The sequence below is a fragment of the Pipra filicauda genome, unplaced genomic scaffold (assembly GCF_003945595.2).
Source record: "Pipra filicauda isolate LSUMZ 115617 unplaced genomic scaffold, ASM394559v2 scaffold176_size3548034_pilon, whole genome shotgun sequence".
Lineage (NCBI taxonomy): Eukaryota > Metazoa > Chordata > Aves > Passeriformes > Pipridae > Pipra > Pipra filicauda.
In genome coordinates, this window is record NW_024104283.1 from 1444375 (window position 1) to 1461063 (window position 16689).

The 16689-nt window shown below is 43.0% G+C and overlaps 1 protein-coding gene across 2 annotated transcripts in view; it reads left to right on the forward strand.

Moving 5' to 3' along the window:
* The window catches only part of LOC114002232 (sine oculis binding protein homolog), a 117025-nt gene extending 101713 nt beyond the window's left edge, over positions 1-15312 (forward strand). For both annotated transcript variants that reach the window (XM_027748115.2, XM_027748117.2), the window contains one exon: positions 13565-15312. The gene's annotated coding sequence lies outside the window, so the exon portion shown is untranslated. The remainder of the gene's footprint in view (positions 1-13564) is intronic.
* The last annotated feature ends 1377 nt before the right edge of the window (positions 15313-16689 follow it).

Genomic DNA, 16689 nt, shown 5'->3' on the forward strand with positions numbered 1-16689 from the left:
CAGAGCTCAACATGCGGCTCACCCTGCAGCTGCACACTGAGCTACCTGCCCTGAAGGTATTCTTTAACAAGATAATGTAATTGCAATTGTTTAGATTCACAAGCACGGAGAGCTTCTTTCAGGAAAAGGGGAAATAGTGGGTGTTTCAAGAAATCTGTTCAGCAGTAAAATACTGATGTCTTGCCGGATGTGGCTTGGTGACATGCCAGATTTCATTACAATCCATGAAATATTCTGCAGCCTCCAGTAAATCCCTGTCCCTGGTAGCACAAATAGTGACTGCAGTGGTGTTTGGCACCTACAGCCATAGACAGCAGCAGCATGCAGTGGAATCTGGGCCATTGTAATGTCTCCCTGCTTCATCAGTGCAGGCTAATTGCACCATCAAAATATATAGTATAGTCAGGACTCTCTTTTTATTTGTTAACACCACATCCCCTGTGCTGGTTGCAGTGCCAGAAACATTGCTTCTCTTGATCATAAACTATTTATTTTCTTTCTTTGGTGGAACACAACCATTATTCTTTGCTGTCAGCATGTGCTGACACATTTAAAAGATACGTTAGTAAGAACAGAGGACATAGTTATAGTTAACATCCTTGGACTAATAACCAACATATACAATAACTCAGTAGTCAAATGGATATTTTAAATCGTTACACATTCCTAGGTCCTACTAGTGGGGATCCCTCTACCCCCATATCCTGAGATATGGATGGACTAAATGTCCCTTGGCAGTGAGATCTTTATTGCAAACCTCAGTGTTACCTCTGGAGCTTGAAAGGTTCTCTTCATAAATGTATGCACTCTTCTGTCTAGGAGTAGTGATTTGATCTGGTGAGAAGGCCACTATTTGGCTGTATCCTTTTTATTTAATTTTAGGAGAGCCACGATTAACCCTTTCTTTCCCATCTTATTCAAGCTCCTCATAGCTCTTTCAAGCCAGTGCTAGGACACTTGCACATTTATGTGCTTATAGTGTAGACAAAGACAGGCTGGTTCTAAGCATCTATTTCTGCTTGGCTGGACCATCCAGACTGCAGCAATGCCATTTTGATGAGGTCCCAATCCCAGGAGGAGTTTAATGTTATTCAGAGCCAGAGCTTAAAATCTCAGAGAGAGTTCTGGCTTCACCGAGTTATGTATTTTTGCCTGTTGATGTGATTATACACGACATAACTTCACAGATAATATTTGACAGTGAAAGTGGGCAAACTGAACAAGCTGCATTGGAAAGACAAGAAGGATGCTTTATCACTCAGTTACTGTCCTCAGCTCTTTGTATTCTTTAAATGTCAATAACTGCCACTGTGGTTATCCTCAGGAATAACCATTTTCCCATTCACCGAGAGTTTTACATATTCCTTTGTCTCAGTGTGAGGGTTAACTTACAGGAAAGTTTTCAGGTTGCCAGGCAAGATTAATCTGACCCAATACAGACATCTGGAACAAAGACACAGCTGAGCTAATTGTCTAAATTCTCTTTAAAATCAACCTAGAGAAGCAGGCATTTCAAGAGACAGCTGAGCTCATCCTGAAGTCAGCAACTAAGACAGCTCAGACAAATTGTGCCCTAGGAATGCCTATTTCTCCCTGCTGTGAAGGAAACTTAGGGTGACTGGCATAGACATAGATGTCCCCATAGACACTGGAAGTTAAAAAGCCCAGCCTAAGTGTCTGCCGTACCTCTGGGGTTTGTGCAATAGCATAGCATGGCACAGTGATGACTATTAGTTAGTCTGTGTTTGTCCCCTCCTTCCTCCAGTAAAAGAAAAAAAGCAGCCTCTAAGCAGAAGAGATGTGAGATCAGGTTGTTACGTGCTTCAAGGGAAAGAAGATACCCCAAATACTCTGTAGAAATAAACAGCATGGTAACCATCTCATTCCAGTGGGTACCGCAGTGAAACGTGGGTCGGTTTTGAGCCTCTCAAGCACGCACAAGTGATTTATGCAGTTCTGATGACTGATTTGAGGTGAGGACTCTGTGGTTTCATGCAGAGCCCTCCTTTCACTATTGCTGGTCATAGCCAGTCTGGGGGAGCAAAGGGGCTGCTTAGATTTCCGCTCTCCCTGCCTGTTAAAACTGCACAGCACTCAGACCTGTCTGTGTCTACGCAGAGGGGGTAAGCAGGGGGAGGAGAACATTGGTGCAGCCTCCTGCACTGCAGCTGTGACCTCTGCTGTGCCCATGGGTTAGTTCCTCCTGCCAGGAAGCATGGAGGTGAAACCCTGCTCCTTGGGCTGTCCGGATGTGGGGAGGATCCCTCAAGAGAGGCTCCCAACCTCATAGAAATTCTGATAAAATACAAGGAGGGCAAAAACTGGACCAATAATTGTGTTGACTTGGACCCTTGGAGGTTTGTATTGGTTGCACTGGCCACACTAACCTGGGAGAAAAAAAGTCCAGCAAATTCTCTTTTTCTCTCTTGCCTACCCTAATTGGAAAATCTGAACATATTGCCCTAATGTGCAACTTTTCCTGAATTTTATTTCCCATCAAATTGTATGACAAGAAGGAAAATAGCCAAATATTTTTATGCTAGAATTCTGGACAGACAGATTGAATTCATATAGTAGCAACATGGACTCTCAAAAAAGGAATCAAAGCAAGCATGACCTTTTTGGGCAAGTCGACAAACTCCGGATTATTAAATGTACCAATTACTTGATTATTGGAAGTGCTAATCAACAACATAATCCTTGATGTTAAAGTTTAGTCTCTCCATCAGGATATGGACTGTCAAGCTGATCTTGCTTGATGCAATTTGAGGAACTAGCAAAAGATGTCTCGGTGCCAAAGTCCTACTATGATAAAGGAATGAAGCTAGGGAGAATATTCTGTTGAGTGTTATTTTTTCAAGTTTGAGCAACGTGAGTTTCTAAAATTAGCAGTGTTAGTGTTGCCTGCTACATGCTTTATGTCCTGATGGGATCAGTTTTAACCCTCCAGCTTTGATGTCGAAGTTTCCTAAAGCAAATAAATGAAAACACTGACATCTGCTTATATTTAACATGATAGTTATGATAAACTGAATTAGAAAATCAAGTGGCAAATGGTAAACTCACAACTAGCTTCTGTGTATGTGTATGTGTGTTGGCTAATCCTACTTTGGGGACAGAAGGGTAAGAAAAGGAAGGAATTTTTCTGCTTGTGTCAGCAGAACTTCTTCCAGAAAAAATGGAAATAGTAGCCACCTGCAGAGCCAACCTGTATGTCCTGGGGTCAGCATCTGCTGAGTTACAGAGCAAACCTTCATCTGTCTAGTCCATGCATTGTAGTCGTAAAAATATACAACATGCAGAACCACTCCAGTTCAGGGCAGAGGTAATCTATATCCCACTGTGAGCTCCTCTGCCCATAATGGTCCAGCACAAGATTTCCTGCTCTGGTCAGGATTCCTGAGGCAAGGGGCATAGCTATTAACCTCCTTTTCTGCCCTAAGAGACTTCTTCTCTCCCCTGTCACTGTAACATACATCTACCAACATCTTACCCTGCCCTGCTTGCTATGAACAGGACAGAATTTGACCTCAAAGATATACTTGAAAACAGATTTTCTATATTTAAACATATTTCTATGCTAGTCATCATTATTGACACAGTATTATGGGCCAGAGATTTAGCTAATTTTAACTGAATATGATTCCACTGATGCTAAACTAATCTAAATCAACAGAGTAATTGGACTCATACACTTAGCACCTATTCTTCTGCTTCAGAAGTTTTCCTTCACCTAGCTTCTTATGAGCCTACAGAAATTTTCCATTTATCCCAAGGGGGAGAGGAGAGACTACTAACACCGCTAAGTCTTAAACACATTTGCTGGGAACTGAAGCTTTGCCCCTGGGAGCTGCCTGACTCTAGCAGTGTGATCTTATGTTTCGAAACTGCCTGTGTACCTTCTCAGATATATTAAATCAGAAAAAGGATTTCCCAGGGAAAAAAAAAAGAGGAAAGAAAAAAAAGATTCTCAAAATGGTGAAGTATAAAATGACATACTTCCAGTGTAGCTTTCAGCTCCCACATCTTGCTGCCGGGGTGTGGGAGTGCTAACTTCCGTCTCAGTGGCAGTAAATAGCAGGCTCGTGGTATGCTGCCATAGATCACTGCACACTCTTTGAATCAAAGGAGCAAGAACTGATTTCTGATGGGCTCCTCCTGCTTTTCTATAAAACCTCCTAGGGCATGTGTTTCAAATATGAAATCTGATTCTTGACCCCAATTTAGAAAATACCTACACCTGGTCTGATCTGTAAAGGTAATGAGCATCTAGGGCTGTTTGCAAAGAAAACACATGGCTAGAACTTCAGACAGCAAAAATGATCACAGCTCGATTGACAGACCCACAGAAATCTGCAGAACCTGTAACTCCTGGAGACTGTAGCCTACCTGACAGCTCCCAGGACCTGAGACCCCTGACTTCAGAGATCATTTTGGTGCTTACTTGCTGTGATTAGTTTTAACTGTCTCATGAAATTAAAATTATTTGAACTGAACTAAGCATCCAATCCACACCATTCCCTAAGCTGGTACAACCCACATTCATTTGAAATGATGAGTTACTTATAATACTTTGCCAGGCTTTAAAGACTAATCAGGCACTTTCATACATATATGGTCTAATGCTCTTCTTGTTTAAGTTGTTTCAAGGCAGATTTGGCTGTATTCAAAAGTGTTAATATTGAAACAGCCATATGGGGAGACTCTAGCTCCCCCATTAACCTGTTCTTTTGCCATCTAACTACTGAAGTCAGTGGCCCAGGGAAAGTTTATAGGGGGGAAAAAACCACAACTCATAATTAGATACAGAGTCCTTAGCAACAAAGACCATAGTAAAACAGACAGGCACTCTTGTAAAAACGTCATCTAGAAAACAATTGCTTTTACATGCAGAGGCCAAGATGCTGGACAGGATGTGTCTGATTGCCACTGAAATCTGGTAAGGAGCTAAGCACCTCACAGTCTTTGTGACGCTTGACCCTGAAACGTCATGGCCAACTTCAGTGCAGAGCAGTGAGCTCTGAACAACTGTGGGAAGCTTATAAAGTATTTCTCAGTATTATGAGCAATGAAAGTGGAAGAGAAAGGAACAAAAAACTTTTGAGGACTGTGGTTGTGAAAAAGTTGGACATACTCAAGCAGTGAGCCATAGATTTTAAGATAAAATTAAGTTCTTGTTAAAAAAAAACCGGTGGAAGATTGAAGCAAAGCAGAAGTGAAATTCTTTGAGTAAGAAGTCAGGAGGAAATTAGATGATGGCAAGCAAGCCTTTCTGAAGCAATTTTTGTTTCCAGATTACCTACTGAGCCTCTCCTGAATCTTTTATAGGTCCCGTAGAGTAAAACAGGCAAGTTAAGCATGTGCCTGGGTGCCCCCATAAGTCAAGGCCTCATGGCTGAGACCTACTAATCATGACCTTATTTACAGTATTTTGATAATGAGCTGCATTGCACTCCTGAGACCGGAGGTTATGTTTGGAAGCGTATGATCATCTCGTGAGAGCCGTGAATCAAAGTAACCTCTAACATTTTGCAGAACCCTCAACTATTTAATGTTTGCTTCTACCATGAACATTACAGCTGATTAAATATCTGGGCTTGGTCCTGTTCAGTACTGGGCGCACTCAGTGCTCAGTGCCTTTAATGCAAGTTGAAGGCCCTCGGAACATTCTGGATCAAGGTCCTGCCTCCGACTCCTTTGCATGGCTTTACTTCCCCAGACACAACTTTGGCTTCTGGAAAGAATGGTATTCCTGTACAACATGTGTCTCACTTTGTAATGATATCCACCCTGCAGCTGGCTTGCTTTTCCAAGTGTTTCTGAAACACTGCTGCCTTAAATTCGAGCCAACCTTAAATAACAAATTTTCTAGAGGTAAAGAGGCTGGACTGCATTTACCGAGAGGAGACCCATGCTCTCTGTTGGGCTCCATCTTTCAGTCCCAGTTTTGGACTCTCATGCTGTGTAATGTAATCAACTTCCATTGAGGGACACATTAAAAAAAAAAATTTAAAAAATAGGGGGTTTAGGGGTTGGGTAGTGTTGAGTGAAATAACTATGGAGTTCCAACCTCTCTGGAAAGATCTGCATCCCATCATCAGGCGACTGATATTGAAACCTATGGTTAGAGCACTTTTCAGCTATTTATTTGGAGCCCATATGGTTAAATGTAAAACTTTGTGTTGTCTGCTTTTGCTCCAAATATTTATAAGGTTTCATGAACCACTTATGCTGCCACTTGTAAGTTGTGTATCCAAAAGGAGGAGAAAAAGAGCCCTTTCCCACAGGAATTCTCCAACAGAGAGAAGCTTGAACATGATGAGAAAAGATACATGATGAAGTCATTGAAAATTTGAATTCAGACCCTAAATTTCACAGATCAATTAAAATGCCAATTCAGTTTTATTTGAAGCAGTTTATCAATTATTGCTGAAATGTTCTTCTTGGTGATAAACAGTATAGTTCCTGTTTTCTTGAGGTAGGAAACAAAGCAAATCTAAAGCAATGGTTGGGTCCAGTGCAGGTCTTTCAGTATCAAGCAGTGCTGGTGATAAGGGGGATTCTCTAAGGTGCCCAGCACTGCACTGAGGTCTATGACAGGTCTCACCCACTTGCTCCCTATGTGTTCTGGGGGTTTCCTTTTCCTTTCCCCACAGTATAATCTACATGACATTTTAACCACCTGAGCATGCCCCCTTGCCTTCGGATGAGCCTTAGACTTGAAAGGAACCAGGATGGGCGGTGTGAAAACCAGGGAGAAATGCCACAGAGATGGTGCCAGACATTCAGTCCTAAATGGATAGGGGTGGAGGGTTCGTTAATGGGAAAATGGGAAAATATTGATTGCTTCCTGATAGATGATGCTGAAATTTGCAAATGCTGATTCTGGAAAAAAAAAAAAAAAAAGTATGGTTACTATTGTTGTTGTAATTGTTATAATTTTGTGACCCACAATAGCATTTCAGGTTAAAAAATCAGGCCCAAGTGTAACCCAGGTGAGGGGGAGGACTCTCAGAGGGAGGTATGGGCTGTGGCTCAGCAAGACATCCACCCTCACCATCCTCCATACCACTACCAACAGTTAATCTGCCTTTTTCTGGCTATTTAACTGGTTTTACTGGAGAGATCAACTTGAATTAGAAAATTGAGAAGCACCTCAGAATAGCCAAAAGCCTAGCGGTTTGGGCCCACAGGAGGCTGCTGAAATTCAAGCTGAAGTTTCTATTCTGATTCAGACAAAATCGGAGGCTTAAATAAGGGTTATCACATCACAGTGGTTGCCTGTTTTCAGGAAAGGAGAGTAGAAACTGTCTGGATTTGGTTTGTATTCTGTTTCAGCTTTTATGTTTTGAGGTTGGGTTTTTTGTTTTTGTTTTTGTTTTTGTTTGGTTTTGGTTTTGTTTGTTGTTGGGGGTTTTTGTTTGCTTGTTTGGTTTTTTGGGGTTCTATTTTGGTTTGTTTTGGTTTGAGGTGTTTTTTGTTGTTGTTTTGGGGTGTTTTTTTGCTAAAAGATCCTTGCAAAGTTTCAGCTCTGTTCGAGATTAGAGTGGGAAACTTTGTTGAAAATTTGGCTTGTTTTTTTTCAGAGGAAAATCATATATTCTACCACGTCTGCACATCAGTGGGGCAAAACGAACTAGTTACCAGGCTGCCAAACATGCTTCTTCTGCACTAACTGGAGGGTGATGGGCTGCCTTGTTTTTGTGGAGATATACCCAATTATCCTAGTGTAGATCAGGACTGGCCCTGGCAAACTCTGTGGGCCACTGTAGTGGTCTGCTATAGGGTACGCTCTAATGCAGAGATTAGAAATCCAGAACCATGGAGGAATTTTCCACTTTGCATGATCCATGTGCATATCTCAAAGTGCCCCAAAATATAAATCAGAGACCTCCTGTCAGTAAAAGCCTGGAGAAAGATGGTGTCATGAGACTGGGCAGGAGGGTCTGGTTGACATTAGTTTTGCCTTTAGTTCACACTGAAAATGAAGATTTTCATAAACTCACTGAGCAATCGTTCTACAAGAGGTTAAACCACATGAAACTTATTTGATATGGTTAAAAATTATATGAAGAGACTATTTAGAGAGGCTTTCAGGAGATTGCTGCTTTGAAAAGAAGAATGTGGTATAGACAGGGAAGGAAAGATGACAACAGCAGGGAAACCAGACAGCAACACCAATGCTGGAATCTGGATAACAACCCAAATGCTCATCTTAGCCTACCAAGTCTGGTCTCCTCTGCCTTCCTCCAAAGCTGGTGGATATAGAGACTCTTACCAGATGTGTTTCAGAGCACTGAACACAGTGCCTGCTCTGGAGCACCCCAGGCTGTGGAAAGGAGAATGAAGACACTGGTCCTCTCCTGTTAAAATTCCTGAACCCTTACCGCTGCCCTACCTGTAATGCAAGGAGAGGAAAGGTGAAAGCAGACTGATTCAGTGTTGATCTGCTTTCCCAAAAAGCTTGGAAGTGATGTGAACATGAGGAAGTGAAAATTTAAAACACTGTAGCATGGGCTCCTGGTGGCAGCTGTTCCGCCCAGGAGAATCCAAATCTGAAAGGGGAGGGGAGGTGCAATGCCTCTTTGGTCTGTGCAGAGCAAGTGGTATGGTGAAGCTGTGTTGCTGCCTTCTGGTACAGGGAGGATTTACAGCAACCCAGGCCATTCTCCTCAAGTATATGCCTGGTCTCTGCTGAATTTAGGTAATTCTATTTCCACTGGTTATGAAGAAGAGCTGCATGCTTACCGAGGCTCTAGACTGTACTCCTGTTTTGTCTTTATGGAAATGTATAATGGAGGAAAGAGACTCCTTTTCCCTTTGCCTTATGCTGTATCCCTATCATGGAGCCTGAGGCTGGAACAAAGCAGTCAAGAGCAGACTCTGCTGTTATATACCTGGGGTTTGAATGATGGTCACTGTTTTTGAAAGAGGCAGAGAAAGCTCCATTTCTATCTTGTTTCTTTTCAGTGAACTGGCTGTCTGGTAAATCCGGAAGCATGGACCCCATATTTCCTTGGTCACTCTCAGAGTCTCTTCCACAGTCAAAATTCCTTTGGTCCATCTTTTTGAGAGATGATTTTCCCTCGGCCCATGCAGGAGCATAAAGAAGAGCCTGGAACTGTGTTTCCACCATTTCCTTGCTACATAACAAGGTCATGGTGGCATACATCACTGTTCCTGACTTCACCAGCTAGTTTCAGGGTTCAATTGAATAAGTTTAGTGAGAGATGGTCCTAACTGTACCAGCAAGGAGTGAAATGTAGATGTAAACTGGTGAAATTTCCCCAAAAGCTTTTCTAGGAACTGATGCAGTAAAGCAGGAGTCAGCATACAACAGACCTTTTGCTTTCCAGTTCATCTTTCTCTCTCAAGGTCCTTTCCTGACTACAAGGCAACTATGCAATTGCAGACATGGTGCATCCCTGCAACAATTCACTCATAGAGCTGGGAGTGTCCTTACTACTTCTTCTACCTAGGCATAAAAGGACGGCAAATCCCAGGGCTCTTCCCCAATGCATTTCTTAAAGTCACAATGTCTGCTCAGTTTACATTTCATGTTTCAGTAGGTGGGAGAGCCTGAGTTTAATAGCTGACCCAAAGCTGAGGATTCTTAGCGTACAAGTTCAGAGCAGAAGGAAATCACCACCTTTGAAATCAAGAGTTGGTGCATAAGGACTCTACTTCTTTTCCTATTCATGCTAAAGGTCTCCCCTGACTTTTGCAATGTGGCATCCTTTCAGTCAGCTCATGGAAAGATAAATCACAGAGTGTTGAAAGGGGAAGGTTTTAATGAAGAAGCTTGAACTGCTTTAAGAATTGCTAAAAAATAAAATATATTGGAGAACTATTACAAGTAACAGATGATTCCAGAGTGTTTCCAGGGCTGAGCTTGCTCCCATGCTGACTTTAGCTGCACTCTTGTGGTTTATCTTCAGAGCAGTTTCCCTGAGAAAATAATTGCAGTGCCTTTACTCTAGAGCTGTGCATGTCCCAGATGAACTAGGCCTCTTTTAGCACGTCAGCATTCATTGTCTGGGTGAATTAAGTGCTGTGCTAAATTATAGAAACTCTGCCATGCCAGTCCACATCAACAGTTGCCTCAGCCTTTCCCACCCAGTCTCTAATTTTTCCTGAACAATAAGATGTGAATTTGGAGATAGAATTCAATGGACCATAGAATGAGAGGGAAGCAACCATGGAAAAAACTGGGTGTGGGTGGGTGTGGGTGCATGCACGTATCCAAAACCATGTCAATGACTTGGCCACCCTGAGGGGGCAGGACATCACTGGGGAGGACACTGTGTAAAAGCAGCTATTTCTGGTGGCCATCACTGCCAGCAGGAGCATGCTGCCATGCTTGGCACCTGGGGCAGTGTTAGGAGCAGACACATAGGGATTAGTGCTTGGGTGTGAGGGAGCAGAAGAAGGACATTCCCCTGCAGCTGAGCTACCCAACTCCTCAGCATGGAGGGGGAGTGAAGCGAGGAGCACTTCTAGCACTTGGCTCTACCAAGCAGGGCCAAGCTTCCCACTGCAACAGTCTCAGGGGCTGCCCAGGACAAAGGGCTGTAGGTCTGCAGCAGCACCTGGAAAGAGCTGGCTAGCTGCAGAAAGGGAGCAGGGACGCTTGTGGGGAGGCTTTGCCTTAGCTGCCAAACTGACCTGCCGTGCTCTAATTCTGTGTTGCTCTAGCAAGGATTTAAATCCTCATGTGTCAGGGCATCAAGCAAAGAGGAAGCTCTGTGTGGGTGCAGCCTGTGTCACAGCTGCTGATTGCTCAGCCTCTGAGGGTACCAGTGTGGTTCTCACCTATTTCAGGGAAGCACTGCATCACTATCTGAGCCCTCATAGATGAATCTTTAAATCACCTGCTTGAGCTGGGTCATCATCCAGTTGCATTATTCTCTTTCCCCCCCTGTACTAACAGTAGGCCAGAAATGAGCCTTCCTGCTTACTGTCTCTGTCACATTTTTCCTGCTGCCTCTTGGATTGGAACTGCAGCCTCCCTCTGACTTCTCTGTGGGCTTTCTACCCAGAATCAGCCCAGCCCTTCTTGGGGTGAACAAACCCAGTATATTCACCTCAGCACAACTCACATAAGCTCAACTCCGTGGCTTTATCCATATGAAAATTCTTCTTTTGTGGCTGATGTAATTTTTCTGTCTGGTCAGCAATATTTGATGTGTGTTGAAGGCAGGTTCAGCTGGGGTGAAGAGCATATGTTGCTCTCCTAAAAAATAATTTGTTTTTTTGGGGGAAGATATCAATAGCTGACTTCATTGTGCTGGTCATCCACACTAGTGTTGGCATGAGGTGCATGACATCAAACTCTGAAGCAGTGATGACTAGTGCATTCTCATTTCTTTTTAGAACTTTGCATGCTATGCCTGATATGGATTTTTATTCTGTCACCTGATCGCTACAAAGATGCATTCATCAAATGCAATTACTGCCATATGAGCCAGTCAGTGGGGAAGGTTCTTCTCCCCAGTCTGCACTCTCTGTTACACTGAGTCTACCCGCAGTAGGGGAAAACAGACAGAACTTACACAAATAGATGACTGCTCTAGGCAGAAAGCATCAAGAACCACTGAACTTCTTTATGCTCTCCCTCCCAAATCATTTACCTGTCTGTGTTATGCCATGCCATTTGAGACTGGTTAGTGAGGGATGGAAATTCATTTCTGTCAATGTATGGAAAGAGAGGAGCAGGCAAAATACCTGAAATGCAAAGTGAGGCTTCATACAGACATTACGGGTTTTATTTTCTCTGCTTCTCTTGTAAGATTTCAAGCCAAAGAAGTGATAGAAAGCAGTTGTGTACTTTATGGGGAATACTTAGTAGGTGGATACATCCCAGTTCTCAGTCTAGTTCTTGTTCACAGCTCTCTGTGCACACAAAGAGGCTCATCTTGCTAGGCACATTGGCTGTAAGTGCAAATGTTACTCCTTAACCTAGATGTAGTGGTCTCCGTGCCCTGGCAGTTTATGCTGGTCAACATATTCAATGTGCCTTCCAGTCTCTGCTTTGAGAAGGGTGGAGGTTTGGCAATGGGATACAAGCACAGTGTTGAGAGGGGTTGCAGAGGAGCCAGTGTGAAGGGGAGGTTGTGGAGCAGACTGAGAAGAAAAATGTGCCCCAGCACCAAAATTAAGGCCGATAAGTACTTCAGAGTTTCAATCCAAATCTGTAGGGGACAGCAGATCCCATCCAAGGAGACAGAGTCCAAAGCTCACTGTGTAGGGAGAAAGGACAGTCCCTGCCAGGTAGCCTACATGGTCAACTGGCAAGGGAAGCAGAAGCACACGAGGCAATGGTGTGTCTCCCTGTAGCCCCCAGGCATCAGGAGCTTATAACCACCTGCGTGTCGTTAGTTGCATTAAATTGATGAGGTGATTTGGGTTTTCAAGAACATGATTCCAAAGATTCTCGTGACCCTGGCCTTCACCACTGGCAAAGCTCACGTTATTTTAGGGGAGATATCTTGCAGCTTTCTGAAGACCTCAAATCATTAAAGCTGTGTTTACTCCATTATTGTTCACCCAATCAAAGCACTGGTGGGCTTCAGAAGGGATTTGTCTGAACTGGTCCTATGGAATTAATCCATTTTGTGCCCTAAAAAAAATGAGAAAAGAAAACAGAAGCAGTTAGAACCCCACGTCAAATAATAGGAGAGAAATGGACCTGGAAATGACGACCAGGATACAAAAAGGGAACAACTAGAAGGTTAAATCCTTTCCCTAATCCTGTAATCTGCTCTAGCAGGATCTGGAGGGTTTTGTTGTGGTCCATGGAAATATATGTGTTCAACATTGAAAATACCAGATCTTGGCAATTGTTTACCCTAGTGAGAGTAATGCCTACTTCTTCTTTGGGTCCTAAAATGCCTTTATTTTAATTCTGTTTGTCATGCTAGGCAGTGCCAATCATCATGCTCTGCTGGTTGTGACTCCCTGGTGCTGTAGCTGTTATGGTGGTGGTACAAGACAAGTTGCAGATCATCCCAAGGGAAGACTGAGGAGGTTGTGGGATACTTGAGCCTGACCTCACTCATAGCAGCTTGTTTTGCTGTGCTGAGCATACACTTCTGCTTTATAGGACTATGGATTTGGGGAAAGGCCAAGAGGGGCATCTTCAGTTTGCACACACAGCATAAATAGTTCCTACAGATTTAATTCTGTTAGTGGGAGATGAGTATTTACATGACAATGGAGCTGTCTCTGGGTACTGTCCCAGTTTCCTCATGAGACCAATCAGCCCTGTGGAGCCACGCACCAGCCCATGCAGTGCGTGCCTCTGGGGAACCATGGCACATCCCCTGTCCCATCCCCATCCCAGGTGCTGTGGGATCCTCATTCAATTGCTTCCCCTTCTGTGACTCCAGTTTCCTGTCTGTGCTGTGAAGAGAGCAGTACATTGCAGCTCTGTAAAGCTTCTGCCTCATCCTGTCTACTTGTCCGGTATGAGGCTTTGTGGAATGTGAGCTCAGACAGTGCCCCACCTGCCTGCAATGAGTCTCCTGCCACTTGCCCTGATCTCCTCTGTTTGTCTGCTTTGCAGGAGCACTTGCTGACAGGGTACCTTGCATGGAGAAAGGGAGCAGAGCAAACCATGTCACTCCACCGAATGACGCCAGCCGGTCCGCTCACCACCCCCTCTGGCTAAAAGTCCAAGCAAAGAAAGTAGCTTCCTGTCATGAAGCCCCTCCGAGGAAGCCTCGGTCCCACGGGTGCCTTTGACCCAGAAGACAGCACATCATGGACCTACACAGTGTGCTCAGCATTCCTGCGACCACCCTTCTTCTCCTCTTGGAACGCTTTTTCCTCTTGGTTTCTTGCTGGGGGGGATTTTTCACCCAGGTTTCAAAAACCACATGGACCAACATAGGTACTTTTCCCTCACTGACTTGGAAGTTCAGATATTTGAGACTGGACAATGATATGGATTTTTTTTTTAAATTTTTTTTTCCCTTTGAAAAACTGCTGTGGTTTTGCTGCTACACTAAGAATCGTGATTTGCATTGTATGGTTTTGGACCTATTCAAGTTTTGATGGGGGAAAGGGGTAATACTGGAGTGGCAACACTTCAGAGTCATCTCTGTCCTACCCATGATGCACTTTTAAATGAAGAGTTAGAATATTTTATTGGCTAATATGCTTTCCTTGTTATTTTTACAAAGGCCACCTTTATCCTTTCTAATGCCATATTTTCAGTGTTACACTTTTATGGCTTTTAATTTTTGATTTGACAGATGTAAGAAGCAGCATGAATAGTTTATACTGTGGTTTTTCAGAGACTGAATGCCAAGAGAACTCAGTAAATGTTTATTCTTCTCAGCTTTCTCTTTAAATTCCCCTAAATAGCGCCCCATTTGGGAACAGAGCAAGAGTGTTGAACTAAAGACCAAAATTCCCTCAAGGTGTAAAATAATCTGAGGGGAATATTTGCTGGGCGTCACGAAAGACTTGGATGAAATTTCAACCCTGATGGTTTTCAGTGATCCAGGAAGGCAGTGAGACAATCTCTCCATATGCATAGCCCTTTCATGATAATTAGAATGGTATGGACAAACCAATGAAAACAAGGGTAAAGTGAGAAAGATCCCCCATGATTCTGTTTCACTGTTTGCTTTCTCCTGTCATGGTTAAGAGAAATGTGCAATTTGATCCTCAATCAGTGGGTGGAGGATAACAGGGTAGAATTTACTTGTGTGCACTTGTACAGTTGTAGCCAAGAGTCCAAAAGTACACTAGAGCATGTTATACTGGCACTGAATTGGTAAGAGAGTCGTGGAGTATCCCATTCTGACAAATAAAAAAAAAAAAGCAAAAAAAAAGCCAAAAAAAAAAAAAAAAAAAAAAAAAAAAAGCAACCCATAAAAACCCCACAAAAATCAAAAAGAGAGAAAAAAAATCGAAAAAAAAATATTTCAGATCACCTTGTGATTCAGTGTAACTGTTTACTAACTCAAATAAAGCAATTGTTCACTCTTGAGTGTTCAGAGTACACCTTTTCTATAAGGCTGCTGCGGGGAAGTGAGGAGCAGTTTGCAGGAGCAGTGTCTGCGTCAGCGGTGTTGGGAGCAGGGCAGCAGAGTCAGTTGAACCAGAGCCTTGTAGTGATGGTGCACTATGAGCACTATGTATATACTGTATTTCTATATTTTCCTTTGTACAGTTTCACTTAAGTCAAGCTACTGTTTTACAGGTGCTCCTTATTTATTAGAGCTGTGAAAGCTTGGAAATCACACCGGGCGAGTAAGCTCGCTTTTTAAAAAAAAACAAACAAAAAAAAACCAACAAAAAAAAGAGGGGTGGGGAGGGAATCCAACAACTCCTGAGTCTAAGGAGAGAGCTCAAAAACATCCTGATGAAACATCTTAAAGAGGGCAAGAATCTGAAGCACCCTCAGAGTGTTCTGCTTTCCTTTTGGGCTTGCAACTCTTTTCTCTCTCCCTGACTGGTGTCAGATTTATTAAAACAAAATAAATCTCCAAGAAAAAAAAATGCACTTAAATGTGCTGTTGTTTTATTTTTTTTCCTTTTTGTGCATGTGGTTATTCATTCCTCTACCTGCCTAATCACAGACAAAAAAACCCCTCAGTCTGAAGTCTTAGAAAAATATGGGTAAGTGTTCTTGAAAGCTGTATCTATGTCCCTTCCATCTTCATGTCTCCCTTGACCGTTCTCTGTTTCTGCAATATTTAAGGCGTGGGGAGAAAAAAACCATGCACTCACCACAGTGCAGAGTTAGGTCCTGATCTTGGAGAAGGCCCATGGATAGATGCACTTGCTGCAGCTTTGTTCATTTTGAGGGGATCTATCCAAGCACAATTTGCTCATGCTGCACCTATGGCAGTGTACAGAAGTGTGTTCTGCCTACCTTTTGTGAGGATGGGGCTTTTCTGTGTATGAACTCCCCCTGAAATCACAGGTTCTTCAAAGCACCAAACTCCTCCCAAGCGCCCCCAGACCTCTGCAACAGCTATCTTACACAGTAGTGTTTGGTTCTCAGCTCTTGGCCAGCGCAGCCAGCGCTGCTGATGTAGGGATTGGAAATGTCTGTTGAGCTCTGGAACTATTAGACAGTTTCATTAACCAGCCATGTAAGGCAAACAACAACAGCCTAAGTATGCCTGCTTGGAAGGGCATGTAGAGTAAAGCTTGTCTCCCTATAAACAGCTTGCTGCATCTCTATTTATTCATATGAACTTGGCTGTAAAATGAAGGCTGTGTGTGTTGATTTTGCTTTTGTCAGTGGTCCAGAATTGTTAGCACACATTTTCACTTTTCTGAAAAACAACAGACTCTGTAGAGAAATCTTTCTCTCTGGTGAACTGGTTTTTTTTGTTTGTTTCTTTTTTTTTTTTCCAGAAATGGAATCAGCTTGTCAAAAATCATCAGGACAGCAGAGGCAGAAAAAGTGATCTAGGCTGGAGCTGACTTCACACATTTCCAATGATCACAAACTTACCTTAGCTTTCCTGAAGATTTGCCCGCTTTACACTTTCTTAACAACCTACCCCAAAATTCAGAATGTGAACAACTGCCTTGGACAGCTGAATCAGTTCATTGTTTGTTATTTTAAAAATATCTCCAGCTGCATATATGGGGAGAAATATCCAAGTACACATAAACCTTGAGGAAAATTTAGACCAAATGGTATGATACATTATGCAAGAGAAA